The following is a 22,117-nucleotide window of genomic DNA, read 5'->3' on the forward strand; positions in this document are numbered from 1 at the left end:
ATTTGTCTAGTGCAGAAAAAAGGAAGGGGTTATCGTATGGTTCTCAATCTAAAGACTTTTAATGCTTGGGTGGTGTATCGCCATTTCAAAATGGAAGGCATCCACCTTCTCAGGAACCTTTTTCAGGTCAATGATTGGTTAGTGCTCTTGGATCTAAAAGGCGCCTACCTTTCAGTTCCTATGTTCTCTCCTCACAGCTCTTCATCCAATTCTGCTGATGTGGACAGATCCCTACAGGAGGCAGGTGGACCCCAGTAGAACTTTAGCAACAGATAAATTGTTTGGAGGTTCTGGAGGGATGTTTTGTGATTTGGACTTTGTCGCCTCTCAAATCCAAATGCTGTATCCTTCTGCAGATGGACAATATCTCTGTGGTAAGATATATCAACAAACTGGAAGGCACCAAATCACATCCCATAGTGGAGGTTGCCAAAGACTTTTGGCATTTCTGTCTTTAGAACAAGATCTCTATGACTGCGGAATATCGTCTGGGCAGAATGAATGTGATTGCAGACTGGCATTCCCGGTTTCTGAAGGAATCCATTGACTGGAGACTACATCCGTCAGTCTTTCTTCAAATTAACAACCTTTGGGGTCCTTGTGCAATAGACCTGTTTGCGTCACGTCTGAATACCCAACTTCCGAAGTCCTTCAGTTGGAGACCGGACCCCATGGCGAGGAACTCGGATGCGTTCCTCCAGAATTTGTACAGGAAGCTCCATTATGCCTTTCCTCCATTTCTCATGATTCCGTGAGTCTTTACCCAGGTGAGACGGCAATCAGCTGAATTGATTCTAGTGACTTCCTGGTGGAAAACTCAGGCTTGTTTACCGTTGTTACTGGAGATGTCCGGTCAGAGTCTGATTCGTATTTAAATCTTCCAGGACCTTCTCATAGATCCCTTAGGACCTTACATCCTCTAATTGTGTCAAAACAACTAATCGCCGTATTATGAGTGTGGTGGTGTACTGTGAACAACACAGTCACTTGACCGCCTGTACTGACAGTGCGGCACGACTGCCGCTGCCGGCGGTGGCCATCATCAGGCCGGCGGAAAGGTCCATCCTGTCCACCGTACTATGAATCACCACACTGCCACAATTTCCAGGCTGGAACCACTGCCACACAAAGCGTGGCGGAAAGGACCCATATAAAAGGAAGCACTCACTGCAGGAACACAGATGAGGCTAACGATGACATGGAGCGTGACCTCGAGATGTTTTCAGTGCTAATCCTTGCGATGCATCTCCAGGACTGCGACTGCCGATGAAGGCGACAACAGTGAGTACAGGAAGGGGACAATTACACACCCACAAGCCACACGTATCCCCAACACCGACTACCAAGCCCATATACAGCCATAGCAACACCCATACACACACACCCTCCTCTCCAACACCCTAATACACAAACACACACACACACAGGCCAAACAAGGTATACATTCCGTACAGAAATATACTTACCTGACACATGCAGAGAAATAAATTAATAAATGCACATACCTGTGTACACGACCCTCCCATGTTAAAACGCAGGACAATGGGATATCATTGCACCAACATGCCAGTTGGGCAGATTTATTAAATGATAATGAGAACTAAAAATAAACTGTGTACAAACAAGGCCATGGGCCAGTCCATAGTAAATGTAGGATTGTGCCAACAAGGTACATACTTGACTCCTACCATGACAATGGCCTCCACAAGGCAGGGGCATCAATGGAGCAGGCAAGCACCTTGGGGGTCAGGGGGCCGGGTGGTGGTGGTGGGGACTCAGGTTTGGAAGGGGGAGACATGGGCTTAGGAGTCAGAGGGGGTGGGTGTTTGGGCTTGCCCTTGGAAGGAGTGGGGGTGGTCTTGGACCAGGGGTGGGAGAGGGATCAGGCCACTTACAAATTGTTTTTCTCACTGCGGAAGGGGAAGGGGACCGGGAAAGGAGGACTAGGGAGGAGCTTGAAGGAGAAGGACTGGATTTGGGCAGGAACGTTTGGGAACAAGACGGGGTGGGCCAGTGGGTTCAAAAATGTCAACTTGGGAAAGGAAAAGCTCCTTCTGTGCAGGTGGAGGAGCTTTGGAGACAGAATTGGGAGTGGAGGATGAGTGAGTGGTTGTAGGTGGTGTAGGTTTGCTGTGAGTAGATGCAGGTGCATCCTGAGTCTGCTTATGTCTGGTGGATGTATGTTGACTGGATGACTGTTAGCATTTTCATGTTTTGGGACGAGGGGGGTAGAAAGAGTGGGAGAAGGCGGGCAACTAGTGTAGATGGATGTGGTGGTGTCTGTTGGTGTGGTGAGTGTGCAGCAAGTGTCTATGAAGGTCGTTGTGGTGAGTGCAGGTGTGGTGTCTGGGGTGCATGGTTGGATGACTGCTGTTGTGGTGACTGTGCTAATGGGGGCAGGATCAGTGACTGAGGCTGCAGTGCATGTGGGTGTGTTTGGTGAGGTGACAGAGAGGGAGGAGGGGGTGGGGGACACAGTGGGGGAAGTGAATGTTGTCGTGTTTGCAGTTGTATGTGGGGTGTGTGCATGCTTGTTGTGGGACATGTGGTGCTCTTGTTTCCCATTGTGTTTCTTGTGTGTTGTTTTGGATGCATGCTTGTCTGCATGTGTGCTTGGGATGGGTGAGGGGTGCTCGAAGGGGCAGAGGTGGAGGGAGGGGGGACGGAAAGACTAGGACACTGACTGCCATCAAAGAGAAGGCCAGAACCTGAAATGATCTCTGTAGGCCAGGCATGGCACCATGAATGCCTTCCAGGTAAGCATTACATTGCAGCATCTGGGATGCCAGCCCCTGGACGACATTAACAATGGTTGTCTGCCCTACAGAGATGGATTTCAGGAGGTCAATAGCCTACTCAGTGAGGGAAGCAGAGCTGACTGGGGCAGTGGAAGAGGTGCCTACGGTGAAGGAGACGCCCATCCTCCTGGGTGAGTGGGAACGGGCAACTCAGGGGGAGCTACTGGGAGGGCGGTGCTGGTACGGGGCGTGGGGGAAGATGACAAAGATTGGGTGGTCCCGGAAAGGTCCGCCACCACCAGGGAGCTGCCATCGGAGGAGGTATCAGAGTCATTACCAGCAGTGGTAGTTGCCTCCTCCCTGGTGCTCCCCTCGCCCCCGAACCCACTGGTCCCACCGGCATCAGTGGTCTCTGCATCCTGGGTCCTGTGGGCTGCAGCATCCCCACTCGCCGGTGCCCTTCTCCTTCGCATGATGATGTTAATGCACACAGGAAGACAAGATGACAGAGAGGGTGTGGTGGAAAAAGAAAGGGATGCAGGCTGTCAATAACTATACATATGCAAAGAGGGCACAAATACAAACATTCACATCCCAAAACCTATCCCTCACCATTACCAACTCCATGAAGGTAAGTACCTATGATAGGAAATCTAGCTCCCACACTACACTGACATACTGACACTATACTGGCCAAGCACATCACCATCCAGTCCCTACATCCCCATCCAGGGAGACTATGGAAATCTGGGAGTGATCCAGTTCCACTACAATGTGACAAATCGAAGAGGTGGTACATCAGATCTACAGGCCTAACCATAGGACCCGTTACATGGCCACATTCCCACCCATACCCAGATCACTGCACAATACCAGTGACTTAGGGGGCCAGCTGCATGCCCACGCCTGTCTATGACCCTGAAACTACCTGTTACCCACCCTAAGGCACCCAGCTACACTGTATAAAGACCAAAGAGAACAGTGGTGGTACTCATCGCCTAGTGGCTTCTGTGCTGCCTTCAAGCGCCCATCCAACAATGGACTAGCCACCGCCAGAATGCAGGCCATTAGGCAGGTCAGGGTCCGACATGTACCTCTTCCTCGTTGGGGGGCCGTCCCCAGCTGGGCCTCTGCGGTCTTTCGGGCCCAGCGTCCCAGGTCCTCCCACTGCTTCCTGCAGTGGGTGCTCCGCCAGCTGTAGACCCCTAGGGACCACACTTCCTTGGCGATAGCTCGCCACATCCCCTTCCTCTGATGGACACTATCCTGCATGGGAGACACATAGAAGACAATTACTGTAGGTTTAGCTGCCGCATTAACATTTGGGACACTACACGACTTGAATCTGTAACTCTAACAATGACTCCCAATCATGCCCCTACACACATATAGCCTGTCACACTACACCTATCCATTGGGACATTCAACAGTCACACTCACATGCATCCGCTGCACTGGCACACACTCCTAGGATGCCATAATGCCACTCACCTGGTCCTCTGGTCACCCATACAGCTTGGCATACAGAGGTAGGACCCCATCCACAAGCTTCTCGAACTCCTCAAAGCTGAAGGCCGGGACCCGTTCCCCTGTAGCACGTGCCATTACTTCAATCAGAGGCAGGACACAGCAGCACACGAGGTGGAGTAGTGTCCGTTTTGAGGTGCAGGAGTCAAGTGGCAAAGGCTACACAAAATGGCGGTGAGGACTGCAGTGGTGTGCACCGTCACCTCCGGTGGTGATCATGATTGGTCCCTGTTCCCCATAGACACCAATATTAACCAATGAGGCGTTGCACAGAGGTTCTGATCGCCTATTGCCGTGATGACTAACGCCAGCGTAATGATGTCACTTCCAACTGTCCTCCACATGTAGGACAGGCGGCTGCCATTTTAAGAGGATAACTTGTGGATATACAGTACAGGGACAGTGTTAATGGCGGCATAGTAAAACCTATGAGTGTCCAAAAGGTGAAATTACACATGCCATGACCAATATAATGGTAGAACGTATACCTAGAGCTATATATGTCCCTGGCACACCAATCTCTACACATGTCATATATGTGAACAATGGCTGCCCTCAACATTCAACAGTCATATGTGTGTAGTGTTGTGTATAAATGTATGTGATACCTGTATTTAGACAGTCAACCTCTATACATCATTGTGTTTTGCTCCTCCGTAGCCATCAACCCGTGTGGAGAGGCAGGGCTACACCAGTGTACAGACCCCTTGTTGACCTGGCTACCATGGAGAAGCGCAACATTATCATCAGCTATCAGCTGAACCCTGCCACAATTTGTGAGCTGTGTTCCCAATTGGAGTCTGATCTACTGCCTGCCCAACGACACCCTTATGCTATCCCTCCCACAGTACAGGTACTATCTGAGCTACATTTTTGCCTACTGGGTCCTTTCAGGCGACTGTGGGCTTGGCAACCGGTGTATCACAACCAATGTTTAGCAACATCTTGGGAAATGTCCTGACTGCATTGTTGCAACATCTCCAGAGTTACATACAATTTCCACAAAGGGCAGCTTTTACCACTGTTAAGTCTGATTTTTATACTATAGCCAACATCCCTCATGTTATTGGTGCCAATGATGGCACACATTCCCCTTATACCTCCCAGAGCCACTGAGCAAGTGTATTGGAATCGCAAAAACTTCCACTCTCTAAACATGCAGGTGGTGTATCTTACAGATCAATACATTTCACAGCAAGATTCCCTGGATCAGTCCATGACACCTACATTTTGAGGAACAGCAGTGTCCCACAGCATATGGCACAACTACAAGGAGAGAGAGCCTGGCTAGTAGGTGAGTGTGCATATGACAGATTTGCAGTGCTACCTGACTTTCTCATAGTTGGCATTGTACAACTGTGTGTTGTACTATCTTTCTCGCCTCTTCCCAGGTGATTCTCGCTATCCTGACATGCAGTGGCTGCTGACACCTTTGAGAAATCCCAGGACAGGGGGGCGAAACCAGTACAAAGATGCCCATGGTTGTACCAGAAGAGTGATTGAGAGGATCTTTGGGCTCCTGAAAGCCAGATTCATGTGCCTGCATGTGTCCGAGGATCACTGTGCTACCCCCCAAACAAGGTGTATCAGATCACAGTAGCCTCCTTTATGCTGCACAGTGTGGCCCTCAGGAGACATGTACCACTACTGGAAATGGAGGATGGAGCACTGCCATCCATGGGGCCCCAGGGATGGAGGACAGTGATGGAGAAGAAGTGGGGGACGATGTGAACTCCAGGAATCAGCTGATTCAGCTCTACTTCCAGTGAGTCTCAGGTAAATATTGCAGTGTGAATCTGACTACACTGGGCAGGATTTAAGTTGCTGGTGGACTTGTACCTACACTGTGGTGTGTGGGCAGGAGTGTGTGTATGTCAGATTTTGTGGGGATCCACTGTTGGCCATCTGCTGAATGATATTCAGATTGCCTACTGTTGTTTTACACAGCAACAATTGCTGCATGAGACAGAATGTGTCATCTTACCATGTATTTATGACAAGGATTTTGTGGGGAGGTATTAAGTATATAGTTGCTATGGATACAATACTTGTGGTTGAGCAAAGGGTGACAGTAATATTCACTTACAAGAATGGCTAGACAGTATTGTGGTTGTCAATATGTTTCATCTTCTACTGCCCTTTGTACCTGATTATGTCGGACAAAGTGTAATGTAAAACGTTTGAGTAGTGAGTAGGGCACAAATGTGAGTGTTACTGCATATCTTGTTACAACAGATGCTGCACTGGGCTGTGTGTTTATTTCTTACTACATATGTGGCTTATGCTGTATGAGTATAGTGCAGTAAATATGTGTTACATGTCTGTTGCTGACAGGTGTTTCCTATGTCTACATCATGGAGGAAAAGGTGATGTGTGTGGACAGTCCTGGACAAATCTGTGGCAAGTACTTACCATACCCTCTTTGAATATTGGATCCCTGCAACATATCCCTGCATATGTACATATTTGATAATGAATGATACTTTAGAATTGCATTCATTTTTAATAAATCTGTCGTTGTAATCAAACAGTGGTTTTTAAAGGAGTGAACAAAAGGGATGGAACAGTGTAAGGGAGTGGGCAGATGGTGAACGATATACTAAGTTTAATGTCCATAGCTGCTGGTAGCACAAGGGCAGAGTCCATGGGGCCATTGGAAAATGGAGATATGACAATGGATAGTCAATAAGATGGCTCAGTGGCACACAAGGGTGACAGTTCAGGGCAGAGTCACTTCCTGGTGGTGGGCTTGGTCTTGGCTACAGTGTCACTTTGTTGTTTGGCTCTCCGGCCACGTTTGTGAGGGGGTTCCTGGGCTACAGGGGAAAGGTTGCTGGTGATCTGTGAGTCCTCTGGCAGGGCTACCATGCCACTAGATGCTGCTGATGTTGAGGGCTGGGCAGCATCCTGGCTAGTGGAAGGAGCCTGCTGGTGGGTGGAAGACTCAGGCATGATGTTGGGCATCCTCAGCAGCACCCCTGCAATAGAGGCCATGCTGAAATTCAATTGTTTCCATTGCTCCATGGCCTCCTGCTGGTGTGCCACCTGCAGCCTCTGGTTCTCCTGCAACGTGGCCAGGATCTGGCCCATCCTGTCCTGGGAGTGGTGGTATGTCCCCAGGACCTCTGAGATGGCCTCATGGGAAGTTGAGTCCCTCCTTTAACCACCCCCCGGGCCACTGATACCCTCCCGGTGGCCCTAGCTCCCTGTGCCTGTGTCCCCAGCACAGGTCACCCAGTCCCACTTGCACTGGGACCTTCATCGTCCTGCCTGGTGGTGGGTGGTGACTCCAGTCCCTGTACAGATGGGCAGACAGTCAGTAGCCTGGAGACACTGGTGTGGGGGCGTTGGGCCACAGCTGATGGTGGTGGCTGAGTTGTGGGGGTGTCAGTGGTGTCCTGGGTGTGGCTTCTAGAAGGCGACTGTCCAGGACTGTGGGATGGGCCAGGGTAGTCATCTGGGTCCAGACATCCAGCTGGATTGTTGTCACTGGGGCCTTCTTCTGCTGGTGGACTGGAACTTCTGGGCACCTCCAGCCGGGTGGCATGGGCAGTGGTACCTGTGTGGTAGTAAAAATATTGTTTTGTGCCTTCTGCAATGTATGGGCATTGTGGCTAGTGGATGATAGTGTTGTAGTGCTAGATGGGAAATGGCATTGACAATACTCTCCCTTTGTATCATAGACGTGGTATACGTGTTTATGTAATAGTTGTTGCCAATGGCATGTAAATCATCTGTCTTCTGCACCCTATCCTGTCATTGCCATATCCCTTTTAGCACTTGACACGTGTTTGGTGTGTTTACATCCCCAATTACCTGCATGCGGGGGCCCCTAGGGTTGGATGTCATGCATTGTTAGTTGAGGGATTGGTGGTGCATTTTGAGTAATGTAGTGTAACTTACATTACATGCAGGGGATGGTGCATACAGGCATGGTTTGGGGGTTAGTGGGGAGATGTTGGCATGCAGGGGATATGGGTATGGGTGTATGGGCGATGTGTATAGGATAGGGTGTTTAGTGTTAGTGACCAGGGTAGGGTGAGACATGCATTACAGACATAGCAAATGGTAGGGGAGTATATATGATTTACCAGAGTCCAGTCCTCTATTGAGTCCAGTGAGGCCCTCCAGGTGCAGGATAGCCAAGACTTTCTCCTCCCAGTTGCTGAATTTGGGTAGAGGAGGAGGGAACCACCGCCAGTCTTCTGTACTGCAAGTTGATGTCGCGATGCCATGGAATGTACATTCCCCGCAGGTCGTTCCATCTCTTCCTTATGTTGTCCCTTGTGAGTGGATGGTTTCCCATGGCATTGACCTTACTGACAATCCTCTGCTATAGATCCATTTCCGGGCAATGGATGTCTGCTGTACCTGTGCTCCAAACAGCTGTGGCTCGACCCTGAGTATTTCGTCCACCATGGTCTGCAGCTCCCTGTCAGTGAAGCGGGGGTGCTTAGGGGGTGCCATGGTGTGTGATGTGAGTGGTGTGGTGAATGGGAGCCAGTGGAGATTGTGCAGTGTGTGTGTGTGTGTACGTGTGGTTAAGGATTGTGGGTGTTTGGTTGTTGTGTAGTGCATGTTGATTTGTGTGTGAGACTTGTGTGATCCGTGTGTGGTGTGCACTTGTGTGAGATGGGTTTATGGTCTGTGGACATATTGAGTGCCCGGTAGTTGGCTGCCATCAAATTGGCGTTGCAAAGGATGGTGGGACGTGTGTGTGTATGATTTATGGTGGTGTGTTGAGTGTTTGTATGTGTTTCAGGTGTGAGGGTTTCATAATGTCCTATGTGTGCAGTTGTTGTTGGTGGGTGCCGTTATTAACCGTTGCGGTCCGTACCGCCAATGGTGGACCGCCGTTGAATGACTGCGGTGCTGATTTGTGGGTCATAATTTGGTGGGTGGTCTGTTGTTGGCATGATAGTGGCGGGTTGCTGACCTCCGGCTTTCCGCCGTCGTTGTCCCTGGCAGTTTCATGAAATTGGCTGGTTTTGGGTGGGTTGTGCTTTTGTACTCTTAATACGGCAGTATGGTTACCGCCGCCACCAGAGGTCTTTTGTCAGGTGCCAGCACGGCGGTATACAGCCGGACTCATAATGAGGGCCTTAATGTTCTCCTCTGTCTCGTTTCTTGCAGATAAGTCTGATGTAGGAGCATTGAATTTAACAGGTATTTTCCTATATAGGGGACTTTTTCGTATTTTGAACAGAACTAAAACTCATTCTTGCTGTGTCACTTACCCTGCATTTCCTGATAATCACAAACTTTGTGTGGTTAAATGCTTGACATCATATGAAGATTGCACTAGAGAGTTCTGTCAAACTCTGAAGGGTCAGTTACTGATTTCAATAGAGAAACCCTTCAGATCAGTCACTTCCGCCACTTTAGCAAGGTGGGATAAATGTTTGTTGGACGAAGCAGGCATTGACACTTCACATTTTGGAGCCCATTCTTTAAGGGGGGGGGGGGGTATAGCATCCAAATGCTTTGCATTAGGCTCTCGCATGGAGGACATCATGTCAGCCGCTGACTGGTCCTCTAATTCTTTTTTTTAAAATGTTTTATCATGAACCCATTGTGGAGGTGGCATCTGTAGTTGTGGGACAGCTTTGAACAAGCATAATTTGAAGCCTCTGGTCCTGACATACAATAGAAAACTTTCTGGCTATTGCAAAAAGAATTTTCAATTCTATTAAGGACACGGAGGGGAGGATTATCTCACCCAAATGTATGTTATTATAATGGTCATTGTTTATTTACACTGCTTGATGTGAGTGTTGCATTCAGATGTTGATGTAACCCACCCTTGTTTGTTGATTATGATAGAATGGTTTGGAATGGTATTACGTGATGATTTCTTTTTCCTAGGTTCGGATGGCAAACAGGGATGAAATCTGGATTCCGACTACTATTTAAGTTTAATGATTTCGTTTGGAGTTGCCGTTTTCCTGAAGGAGCGGGGGTTGCTCTCCGGAGAATTTGCCATTCTGGAAAGTTTCACTTGCACTGCTTGATTTAAGTTCGAGTTATTTGATGGATGACTGCAAAAAAAAGAGGAATAAAAGATGGCGGCAGCAAATTATATAGGCTGCATTGAGACAGGAGCGTGATGACATATACTAGTTACGAGATATGTAGTATCCTCAAATGTCGATGACATATAATTTACATTGATTTAGAAAAGCATCTTCATTGAGTACACAAAATAATAAGTACTCTGGCAGAAGCATATATGCAAGCAGCAAAGTGGGAGATATCAAAGAAAATATCCTGAGATCGTATTTTCCCCAATTACTTCTATTGAAGCAGAGGCAATTTTAGGCGGGAGACACGTAAAATAAGGATTTTTTGGCTTCAAACATCGGGAGACTCCTGCCCGAATTGGGTCCATTGGCATGTATGCTTAAGCTTGATACAACAAATCAAAAACAGCATCTCATTCTCCTTTTCTTGAAATATGAGCTATGCAATTTTAGGGAAAAGAGATAGTACCCGATTTCATGGAAAAAGGTGTTTCACTGAAACTGAGATATTTAATTAACCTGGTAATTACAGGATGTCGAAATGCCACCCATCTTGGAATTCTGATTCTTGCTCAAACAGCGATTTACTCAGGGGTTGGAAAATTCTGACGAACTTGTAATGAGGGCCTTAATTTCTCAAAGGTATGTTCAAAAACTGTTTAAAATAAGTGTAATTGTTTTTATGTAGTGCTAATTACCCCTGACGATGCATCAAAGCGATTTTTGGCAAGTAGCACACTACTCCTGAAACCAAAAGGATTAGTGGTGTGTTAGTATACGGAAATATGAGTTAATTTTTGTCAGTTTGAGCAGTGGACATGGGAGTCTGTTAATTGGATTGAATAGAATACTGGAGGGTTAGAAGAGGGAAGAATCTAAAAAGTGTTAATTGTGAGATCATAGTAGTAAGATGAGGTTTGGGATGAGTGAAAGGAGAGATGGAGGAGAGAAGAGTCTCTAGAAAAGTATTAGGGTGATCATGAGGATACATGAGGGAAGAATTTAGAAGTATTGTTTAGTAGGTCAAAGTAGTAAACTGAGGTTTGTTTGTTTTTTCTCTTGTGCTCTTGATGCGTTGCCAGCGCATGAATGAGTGAGGCACCAAAGACATCTCTGTGGCTTGGCAGCTGCCCCACTCACCGGGTTCAGAGGTCTGTGCCCTCTTATTCGTGGGTCTTTGTCCTCCAAACTGGGAGCCACATTGTGAGGGTCTGTGATTACACACTAAGCTTCCCGGTTCCTTCAGTGTAATTTAAGACTTCCTTTGGGAAGAGCCAGGGCTGCCACACTGTAATTGATCCTGAATATAAAGGAGCTCCAGAGTTATTTTTCCACAAGCCATCTATCATCCTCCTGAGATGGGTGGCTGAGTGCAACAAAGGACTCTGTCTTCATGAAGTACAGGCCACAGCCCCACTCCCCCAAAAACCCAGGCTCTTCCCAGGGCTGTCCAGCCACAGGCGCGTGTGGGTAGGCAGACTGAAGATTACAACGTCAGCAGAGCGCGCCCTAAGGCCCTTCTCAGGTTGCACCACAGTGCACCACTCCTCCTGTGTGCAGGCTGTAGGCTGTTTGACTCATTTTCTATCACATGGGCATTTAGAGTGGAGATCCCAACTCCATTTGTTCTTTTCTTGCAGGTGTCCAGCAGGTTCAAGCTAGTCAGGAATTGCACTCAGTGATGGAGATGAAGCGGACAACCATGATGTTCCCACAGGCAGGAGTGTTTAGGCCACCTTAGGCTCTGAGGGGGTTGCTCCTTTGGATGGCTGCTTGGGGCTACAGCACATTGTGAATTGTGATGTTACCTCTGCAGGTGAAGACCCATGAACAGCTGTGATGCCAGGGTTGTCGCTCTTCAGGACAGCCAGCTGTTTTGTCTCATTGTGGTCCTGTGGACTGCATCAGTGAAGGCTTCAGCAGCTCATGCCCTGTTTTTGCAACAGCTGCCCTGCTTCTCACAAAGCTGCCAGCCTTCAATGGGAAAAGTAGAAATCTCTAATCTTGGATATTGTGAATTATGCAAAGCCCAGATTATTCATTAGACGTTTGGACAGAGTCAACACATAAATACAGTACCCCAATCCAAGGTGGAGTTATCCTAGGTATTCCCAATCCAGGAAGACACTTACGTCCTTTGCTGATGTTTTTCCTGGCCAATCCACAAACTATTATAAGGGGTTCAACTCGTGAGAAAGATATGTCACAATGCATTCAGGAAGTAGTTGTTACTTTAATTGCCTTTGTAATCTAGCCTTGAATTATTCCTTATCTATCTTGTTTGTTGTTTTACTGTGTTTTTCATCAGCCTCCTCATAATGCTGGGTATAGTCACCATCCAGGAGGTGTAATCTATTGCAAGGATTTCTCCACTTACTGGTGGCTAATTTCTGAGGAACACCTACTGCTTTCACATTTACTATTCATGAGGACGCAATGTAACTATAGGAAGGAGTAGCCCCTACTTCTAGCAGAAAAAGAGCCTCTGTGTCCAGCCCTTGACACAAGGGCAACATCTGTACTATCTTCTGGCCTCGCTGTTTAGTAATGTACGGTGGTTGCTGGGATTTCAAGTCAAAGAACCTCAGTGAAAGGGATCCTTCTAAGGAAGCCCAGATGCTCACTCTATGGTCAATGGTTGAGGAACTTGCAGACCTTCTGAGCTCCAAATGGTAACCAACTTGATCTGAAGACAACCTGCAGGAGAATATCATCTGGGATCGGGTGGTTATGCTCAAGCGATTTGCTTCGTGTGCAGCCGATCACTCCAGACAGCTTTGGTAGGATGAACTCATAACCAACACAGAACAATTAGTGGTGATGAAAAGGTTGCACCTCGCAGGGCCGCGCAAGGCATTACCATTTTGTGGCACTGGCGTCCTACTGGTATGTGGGCGCACTTATCTTGCAGGACTGCAATTGGTGTTGCCTGTAGTAAATTTTGGGGGTGTCCCAACTCTATGTTTTTCCTCTCCCCATTGATAACCGGATCTTATTGCCACAAATCGTGATTGAATCCATTTCTACTGGAACTGTGGTTGGGATGTGCAGCTGCAGAGTGCAGCATAAATCACAGATTGGGCTTGTTGAAGATTTAATTGTTTCACCTTTGTTTGAAATCCTGTCTTCTGTGTTGCGCTTCCTGGAGTTGGTGACCATAAAAATTATCCCCAAGTAGGAGAAAGGCTGGACTCCTTTTTTTTTATTTGTAGTGTTTTTCCGTTTGCTGTCGCAGGCAGGGCAAGGCATCGGTGGTGACAGCAGGTAGGACATGGTCACTGCACACAGGAAGATGGGGACTGTCCTGTATTATTTTTCTGCAGTGTCGCAAACCTTTCAAACACTCTTCTGGAAAGTAATTGATGGACATGTCGAAAAGGAAGGTGACCAGCAAGCAGCCTTATTTAACTCTTGATTTAAATTGGAATTTTGCATTCAGATGGACATCTGACCCAGGCCGTTCCCATGCTGTTGTGAAAGTGTAAAGTTTCTAACTTAAAAAGATCAGGGGTATGTTCAAAGAGAAGTTCTCCAGTTTAACCAAAGTTTTTCCAATCTGAGATCCAATGCTGGTGAGTACCTACGCTCGGTGATGAACAACAAAGACTTGGTTGACGGTGGAAAGGCTAAGTCCCCTTGGTAGGTAGTCTGAACACCTTTATCATACTCTCGGATGACCACCTGTCTGTGATTTTCATGGACTGTAAGTGAATTAACCCCAAAGTCTGTTATCTGTGATGAAGATTTCAATGGGCAGCATTTGTCCGTAATTTTAGACTTAGGGGGTCATTACAACATTGGCGGTAAAAGCCGCTTACCGCCGTGCAGAAGACCGCCCATACACCGCCACGGCCGCGGAATACCGCCACAGCTATTATGACCCACATCTCGAAATCTGACAAAATTCAGACACCCACACAAGTCCGCCACACCAAAGGTCAGTGATAAACTGGCGAAAACAAAACCTCCACCATCACGCCAACAGAAACACGCCCATGCTATCACGACCCACGAATCCACGTGGCGGTCTTTCAACCGCGGTATTCCATTGGCAGTACACACCGCCGCGCTCAAAATACACACACATCTCCAAAACACTGCCACATTGGACATTTCGAAAGACACACACCTGATACACATATACACACCACTCCCACACACTCAATACTATATAAAACACACACCCACATCACCCACAAACCCCTACGACCAAAAATTTTGACGAAGGCCAGAGAGACAGCACAGCATAGACAACCCCGCCACACAGAGGCACACAACACCATCACCCACACTACTTCCACGCACAAAACACCACACACCACTACATATCACCACATACACCACCCCACACATCACCTACACCACCCCATGGCACGGCAAAGACACCCCAGGTTCTCGGAGGAGGAGCTCAGGGTCATGGTGGAGGAAATCGTACGGGTAGAGCCACAGCTATTTGGAGCACAGGTGCAGCACACCTCCATTGCAAGGAAGATGGAGCTATGGAGAAGAATAGTTGACAGGGTCAACGCAGTGGGACAGCACCCAAGAAATCGGGACGACATCAGGAAGAGGTGGAACGACCTACGGTGGAAGGTGTGTTCCTTGGTCTCCAGACACAACATTGCAGTACAGCGGACTGGCGGGGGACCCCCACCTCCTCCCCACCAACTAACAACATGGGAGGAGCAGGTCTTGGCCATTATGCATCCTGAGGGCCTCGGAGGAGTCGGTGGAGGAATGGACTCTGGTAAGTAAAATCTTAACTATCATATCCCCCCACCCTACCTGCATGCCATCACATACCCCCACCCTCACCCCTATCACTCCAACTCCTCACATATGTACTAATAACACAAACCACCCATCCCAACACCAAGCCCTGCATGACACAACAAAGCATGGACACCCATCACTAAAGCATGCCCACTGCGCATACCCATAACACCCCCCCAACCATCATCACACAAGCCCCCACACAGGAATGCTAGCACTGGGGGACACGCTCACCCACCCATTGCACACCATGACACACACAGATGCAATAATCATGCCTTTACACCCCTGCAGCACCACTACCCAACGTCACCAGACAGGAGGGTCCAGACATCTTTACCCCACCCACAGAAGAGGCTAACAGTGATGACAGCAGCTCTGTCCAACTGGATCCAGATGACCAGCCCGGACCATCGTGGGCCTCGGGACAGTCGGTTCCCCACACCCAGTCACAGGCCACCACAGACCTTCCACCCTCTGGTAACACCAGCACAGCACCCACCCAGCGGGCCCATACCTCTGTCCCCAGGACACGTCAATCAGCTGTGTGTCCACCACTACAGGGAACCCAGGATAACCCACCACCACAACAACAACAGGGACCTGGGGGCAGTGGCAGTGGGCACACGGTCCAGGGGACAGAGGCCCAGGAAGACAGGGGAACTGGGAGGGCTGCTGTGCGACAGGGGGCGGACAGGCCAAGGGAACCAACTCTCCACGAGGCCCTCTCCTCCATCATGGGAGCATACCACCACTCCCAGGAGACGATGGCAACGGTACTGGCCAAGTTTCAGGAGACCCAGCGCCTGCAGGAGGAACAGTATTTGGGCTTCAGGGAGGAACTCAGATCCATCAACTCCACCCTGGGCACCATCGTAGGGGTGCTGAACGAGATACTGAACACAAGGAGGGACACTGTGGCACTCCAAGGGGCCCTGACAATAGCCTGGACGAAGAACTGCCCACCACCTCCGCCGGCGCTAGTGGACAGGAGGCACCGCCACAGGACCACCACACCAGCACCCCACCCCTGCAGATGGAGAACCACCCCGCAAGCGGTCCCTGAGATCCAGGAACAGGACAGAGAACAATGCCAAGACCCCACCAAGAAATGAGACCACCCTGATTGTCATACCACTGTCCCACTTTGTAACCCTGTCCATATTGGAACTGCCCCAGCTCCACTTCCTATGCCCATATGGGCAGTGCACCTGTGAGACTAATAGACTGGACTCTGCCATGGACATTCTTCCACCATCACCCCTCACCATTTTGCCACCCCCCTCCAATATTTAGCACTTCAATAAACACCCTTGAACCACAAAACAATCTAGAGTCAGTCTGTGATTTTGAAAATGTGTATTACCAATGACAGTGACAAAATCCGTTCTCAAATGTAATGTCAACATACCTATGTCACACATCTCAAGTCCATGAGGAATCTAAGCAGATGACACACGTTGGTAACCACACCTGTGAAACCGTAAGGGAAATGTACAACTCAGTTACCATATACTGGTTGAAAGCGACAGACAGGATAGAGATAGAAGTGTGAAAGTACTTGTAGTAGGCAGGAATGTGTTCTCACCTGCGTGTCACTGGAAATATTGCTGGATAACTGAGTCCCTGTTGTCAATGTCTTCTTCCTCTGCTTCCTTCTCATTACTGTCCACAGGCTCCACAGCTGCCACAACACCGCCATCTGGACCATCCTCCTGCAGAAAAGGCACCTGTCGTTGCAAAGCCAGATTGCGAAGCATACAGCAGGCCACGATGATCTGGCACACCTTCTTTGGTGAATAGAATAGGGAACCACCTGTCATATGGAGGCACCTGAACCTGGCCTTCAGGAGGCCGAAGGTCCTTTCTATCACTCTCCTAGTCCGCCCATGGGCCTCATTGTAGCGTTCCTCTGCCCTGGTCCTGGGATTCCTCACTGGGGTCAGTAGCCATGACAGGTTGGGGTAACCAGAGTCCCCTAATAGCCACACCCGGTGCTTCTGGAGTTGACCCATCACATAAGGGATGCTGCTATTCCGCAGGATGTAGGCGTCATGCACAGAGCCAGGGAACAAAGCATTTACCTGGGAGATGTACTGGTCTGCCAAACATACCATCTGTACATTCATCGAATGATAACTCTTCTGGTTCCTGTACACCTGTTCACTCCTGTGGGGGGGGACCAGAGCTACATGGGTCCCATCAATGGCACCTAAGATGTTAGGGATATGTCCCAGGGCATAGAAGTCACCTTTAACTGAAGCCAAATCCTCCACCTGAGGGAAAACGATGTAGCTCCGAATGTGTTTCAGCAGGGCAGACAACACTCTGGACAACACGTTGGAAAACATAGGCTTGGACATTGTTGTTTGAAATGACCCACTTGCTAGGAAATGGAGCACTGATAGCACCTGCACTTGAGGGGGGATCCCTGTGGGATGGCGGATTGCTGACATCAGGACAGGCTCCAACTGGGTACACAATTCCTGGATTGTGGCACGGTCAAACCTGTAGGTGATGATTAAATGTCGCTCCTCCATTGTCAACAGGTCCACCAGCGGTCAGTACACCGGAGGATTCCGCCATCTCCTCACATGTCCCAGCGGACGATGCCTAGGAAGGACAACAGCGACCACAGAGTCTACCAACTCAGAGGTATGTACCCACAGTCTACACAGAACACGAAACATAATCAAAAAAGTTGTCTGTATGTGTGTTGAGTCTAGGCCTAGGTATGTGTGACGCAGTTGAAAATGAAGCCATATGGGCCCCTGAAATAGCGGCTGCCTGACCTCTAATCTGGGACAATGGGATGTGAGGTAACTGCGCTGGCGTTGTACACCGTCGCGGTAGGCGGTCGAAGACCGCGGCGCAATGCTGCATTGGTTAACATTGGACCTATTGGTCCCAGGAGCCAATGACAAAGTGCGCCAGCGGTCATGATTCGCACTGCCGTGGACGTCACCGCCGCGGACGTGACCGCCATTTTCTATCTGTTCAATTACTCGATACCTGATCTTCGACAGGAGAGGACCTACACTGCAAGTGCTGCTGTGACCTCGGTCTGGAAGAGACAATGGCTCATGCGTCTGGGGAAAGGGCCCCTGCCTTCACTGCACAGGAGTTGGAGAAGCTTGTGGACAGGGTCCTCCCCCAGTACATGCTACTCTACGGTCCTCCAGACCAACAGGTAAGTACACAGGGAGCACGTTGTATGGGCTATGCCTGAGTGGAGGGGGCTGGTTGTAAGAAGGAAGGGGCCACAGTTCTGCATGCATGAAGGACTGTGAATGCATGTGCCACATGGCATGGGTAGGGATGTGGGCCACTCACTTTGACGGTGCAGTTGGTAATGACTTCTCTTCTTCCCCTGTCCATGTCATGTAGGTCAGCGCCCACCAGAAGAAGGATATTTGGCGTGCCATCGCCAAGGATGTCCGGACCCTGGGGGTCCACCAGAGACGGAGCACCCACTGCCGTAAAAGATGGGAGGACATTCGCCGCTGGAGCAAGAAGACGGCGGAGGCTCAGCTGGGGATGGCCTCCCAACATGGGAGGGGTGCCCGTCGCACCATGACCCCCCTGATGTTCCGGATCCTGGCGGTGGCCTACCCTGAGTTGGATGGGCGCTTGAGGGCATCACAGCAGACACAAGGGGGTGAGTCAAACATCATTCTGCTGACTTTACGCGCAGTGAAGGTGTCTGGGTGGGGGAGGAGGGCTGTGGGTTTCCCTAGGCCAGGGCGAGTTCCGTAGGATAGGCCCCTCTATAATGCAGGCCATGTGGCACTCCACCCCACCTCTGTAGAGTGCCAAATACAGGTATACATGCCCCTGTGTGTGCAGATGTCGACCATAGCCTTGTAGGACATATCCCAGGAATTGCATCTGTAGAGCCCAACAGCGCGGCGTAGTGCAGGGGGCTGCTGTGTCTGTATTGTCTGCCAACGTTAGCGGTAAGCCATGCACTCAACCTGTCTTTCTTCTGTCGCCCCCCCCCCTTTTTTGGTCTCTCTGTTCTTGTGTGCATCAGCATCATCAGGCAGAGGTACAGTGGCACCGGAGCACGAGGGAGCTGCATCCCACATGGCCATGGAGGGCCACACCACGGACTCAGAATACACCAGTGGGACGGAGGGCGAGGGGCGCTTCACGGCGGTCACCGAATCAGCAACCAGCGACACGGACTCATCCTCCGATGGGAGCTCCCTTGTGGTGGTGGCAAAATCTGTGCCCCCCACTTCTACAGGTACAGCCACCACCCCCCCCTACCAGCACCGCCCTCCCAGCAGCCCCTCAGCCTTCGCCCCGTGCCCGCTCACCCAGGAGGGTGGGCATCACCTTCGCCCCAGGCACCTCAGCCCCTGCCCCTGTCACCTCTGCTGCCCTCATTGAGGAGGCCATTGACCTCCTCAGGTCCCTCACTGTTGGGCAGTCTACCATTTTGAATGCCATCCAGGGTGTAGAAAGGGAATTGCAACATACAAATGCATTCCTGGAGGGCATTCATTCTGGTCAGGCTGCCCTTCATCGAACCCTGCAAACTCTGGCCTCAGCACTGATGGCAGCCATTGTCCCTGTCTCTAGCCTCCCCCCTCCAACTTCCTCCACCCAGACCCAATCCCCTGTACCCCTGCCTATCCCAAGCACACCATCAGACCAGCCTGCACACACCTCAACACACAAGGGAAGCTCAGGCAAACATAAGCACCCCACATCCCACAGGCACTCACGCAAGCATCACACACATACAGACACAGCAACATTCACTGCCTCCACTGTGTCCCCCTCCTCGTCGTCTCCCTCCTCCCTCCCAGTGTCATCTACACTCTCACCTGCATGCACTACCACTACAGCCACTAGGTCCCGCACCAGCACACCCACCACCACACCCCGCTCAACTGCACTCACCACCCCCACTACCATTTACACGTCCCCTGTGTCCTCTCCCAGTGTGTCTGTGACGCCCCCTCCCAAAGTACACAAACGCAGGCACCCACCCACCCAACATACATCCACCTCACGACAGCCTCCAGCTCATGCACCTGCACCCAAAGCCACAAAAGTAACACCTCCTACAACCACCTCCTCTTCCTCCACTCCCAGACCCTCTCCAGCTACCTGTCCCAGTGTACCTGAAGAAACTTTTCCTGACCAAGCTTGACCTCTCCCCCCCCCTCCAATTCATAGGTCCCGTACTAGCACCTCAGCCAAAAAATCTCCGGTACCAGTGGTGCCTGTTAGAGGTATGTGGAGTGCACCGGGCACCAGGGCAGCCAGTGTGACACGGAGCCACAGCACAGCCAGCTCCCCCTCCTGTGAAGCACCAGAAGTTGGACAGTGCCCGGCGGGAGTGGGGGAAGACTCCAGAAAGCAAAGCCGCTCACAAGGGTCCCGGGGGGAGTGTCCACTCAGCTGTGACTCCTCCCAAGGTGGGGAAGGGGCAGAAGAAATCGCCAAAGTCTGGGAAGAGCAGCACGGCGGAGAAGACCGCCATCATCCCTGCTGCCCAGGAGGCCACCGCCAGCCCCATCTTCACTGGCCAGGAGGCCACCGCCAGAGTCAGTGCCCAGGAGGGCAGCCCTATCGTCAGTGGCCCGGAGGCCACCGCCAGAGTCAGTGCCCAGGAGGGCAGTCCCATCGTCACTGGCCAGGAGGCCACCACCAGAGTCAGTGCCCAGGAGGGCAGTCCCAGGCCACCGCCAGAGTCAGTGCCCTGGAGGGCAGCCCCATCGTCACTGGCCAGGAGGCCACCGCCAGAGTCACTGCCCAGGAGGGCAACCCCATCGTCAGTGGCCAGGAGGCCACCGCCAGCCACAGCCCAGCTGCCCAATGAAGGACCGCCAGCCCCAGCCCAGCTGGACAATGAAGGACCGCCATGGCAAGCACCGCTGAACAGGTCTGACACTGCAAACTCAAGCACCGCTGAACAGGGCAAAGACCGCTGAACAGGGCAAAGACTGCCATGGCAAGCACCGCTGAACAGGTCAGACACTGCAAACTCAAGCACCGCTGAACAGGGCAAAGACTGCTGAACAGGGCAAGGACCGCCAACTCAAGCACCGCTAGCCCATGAGCGGCAGGGCCAGTGACGGAACTGGGACCGTCACGGGGAGAGAGATGCACTCTGGGCACCAGTCCCCCTCCAGAACCAGTGGAGACATGCATCCACTACCTCTGTCCTTAACAGGATGAACCACTCTGGGCACCAGTCCCGCTCCAGAACCAGTGGAGACATGCATCCACTACCTCTGTCCTTAACAGGATGAAGCACTCTGGGCACCAGTCCCCCTCCAGAACCAGTGGAGACTGTCATCCACTTGAGAGACCGTGGCTTTGCACTCCCCAGGATGGTACAGTGGGCAACCCACCCCCTGTAGAGACTTGAGAGACTGTGGCTTTGCACTCCCCAGGATACATCAATGGGCATGGAGCCCCCTCATGGATCTGGCGTGGTGCACTCATCCGGCTGAGGTGCCCACCCTTCCCTTCCCCCTGAGGTGCCTGTTGTATTTCTATCTGATGCCCCGGCAGTGTTTCTCCGTTTTGATCAGGTATCTGATGTGGGCCTCGCCCATGCATTTTGGGCCCAGTGGTCCACGGACAATGAATAGTGCATTACCTGCACTACTAATCGAGATGTATATTTTGTTGAATGTCTATATATATCTGTATATATTTGCTTCCTGTATTTTGATATATTACACTGGTTGAACTCATTTCCTTTTGTCTTTGCATTCTTCCGGGGGGTTTGGGGGTTGTTACTGTAATGTTTGGATATGCCTTGGTGTGTGTATTGTAGTGGGTGAGGGTGGGGGTGTTGCGTGTGTGTGTCCCTGACTTTTGCCTCCCCCTTCCCTATGTCGTAGGTGCAGTACTCACCGCTGTCTTCTGCGCCGCCGTTGATGATGGTCGTACAGGAGCAGGAAGACTAGTGCAGCAAGTATTTGGAGTTCCGGCTCCATGGTGTCCTCCTTCCTCGTGGAGTGTGTAGAGGTGAGCGTTTTCCCTAGCACTAAAAATTAACAAATCACTATTTCTTCCTGAACCAAACAGAAT

The sequence above is a fragment of the Pleurodeles waltl genome, chromosome 8 (genome assembly GCF_031143425.1).
Source record: "Pleurodeles waltl isolate 20211129_DDA chromosome 8, aPleWal1.hap1.20221129, whole genome shotgun sequence".
Lineage (NCBI taxonomy): Eukaryota > Metazoa > Chordata > Amphibia > Caudata > Salamandridae > Pleurodeles > Pleurodeles waltl.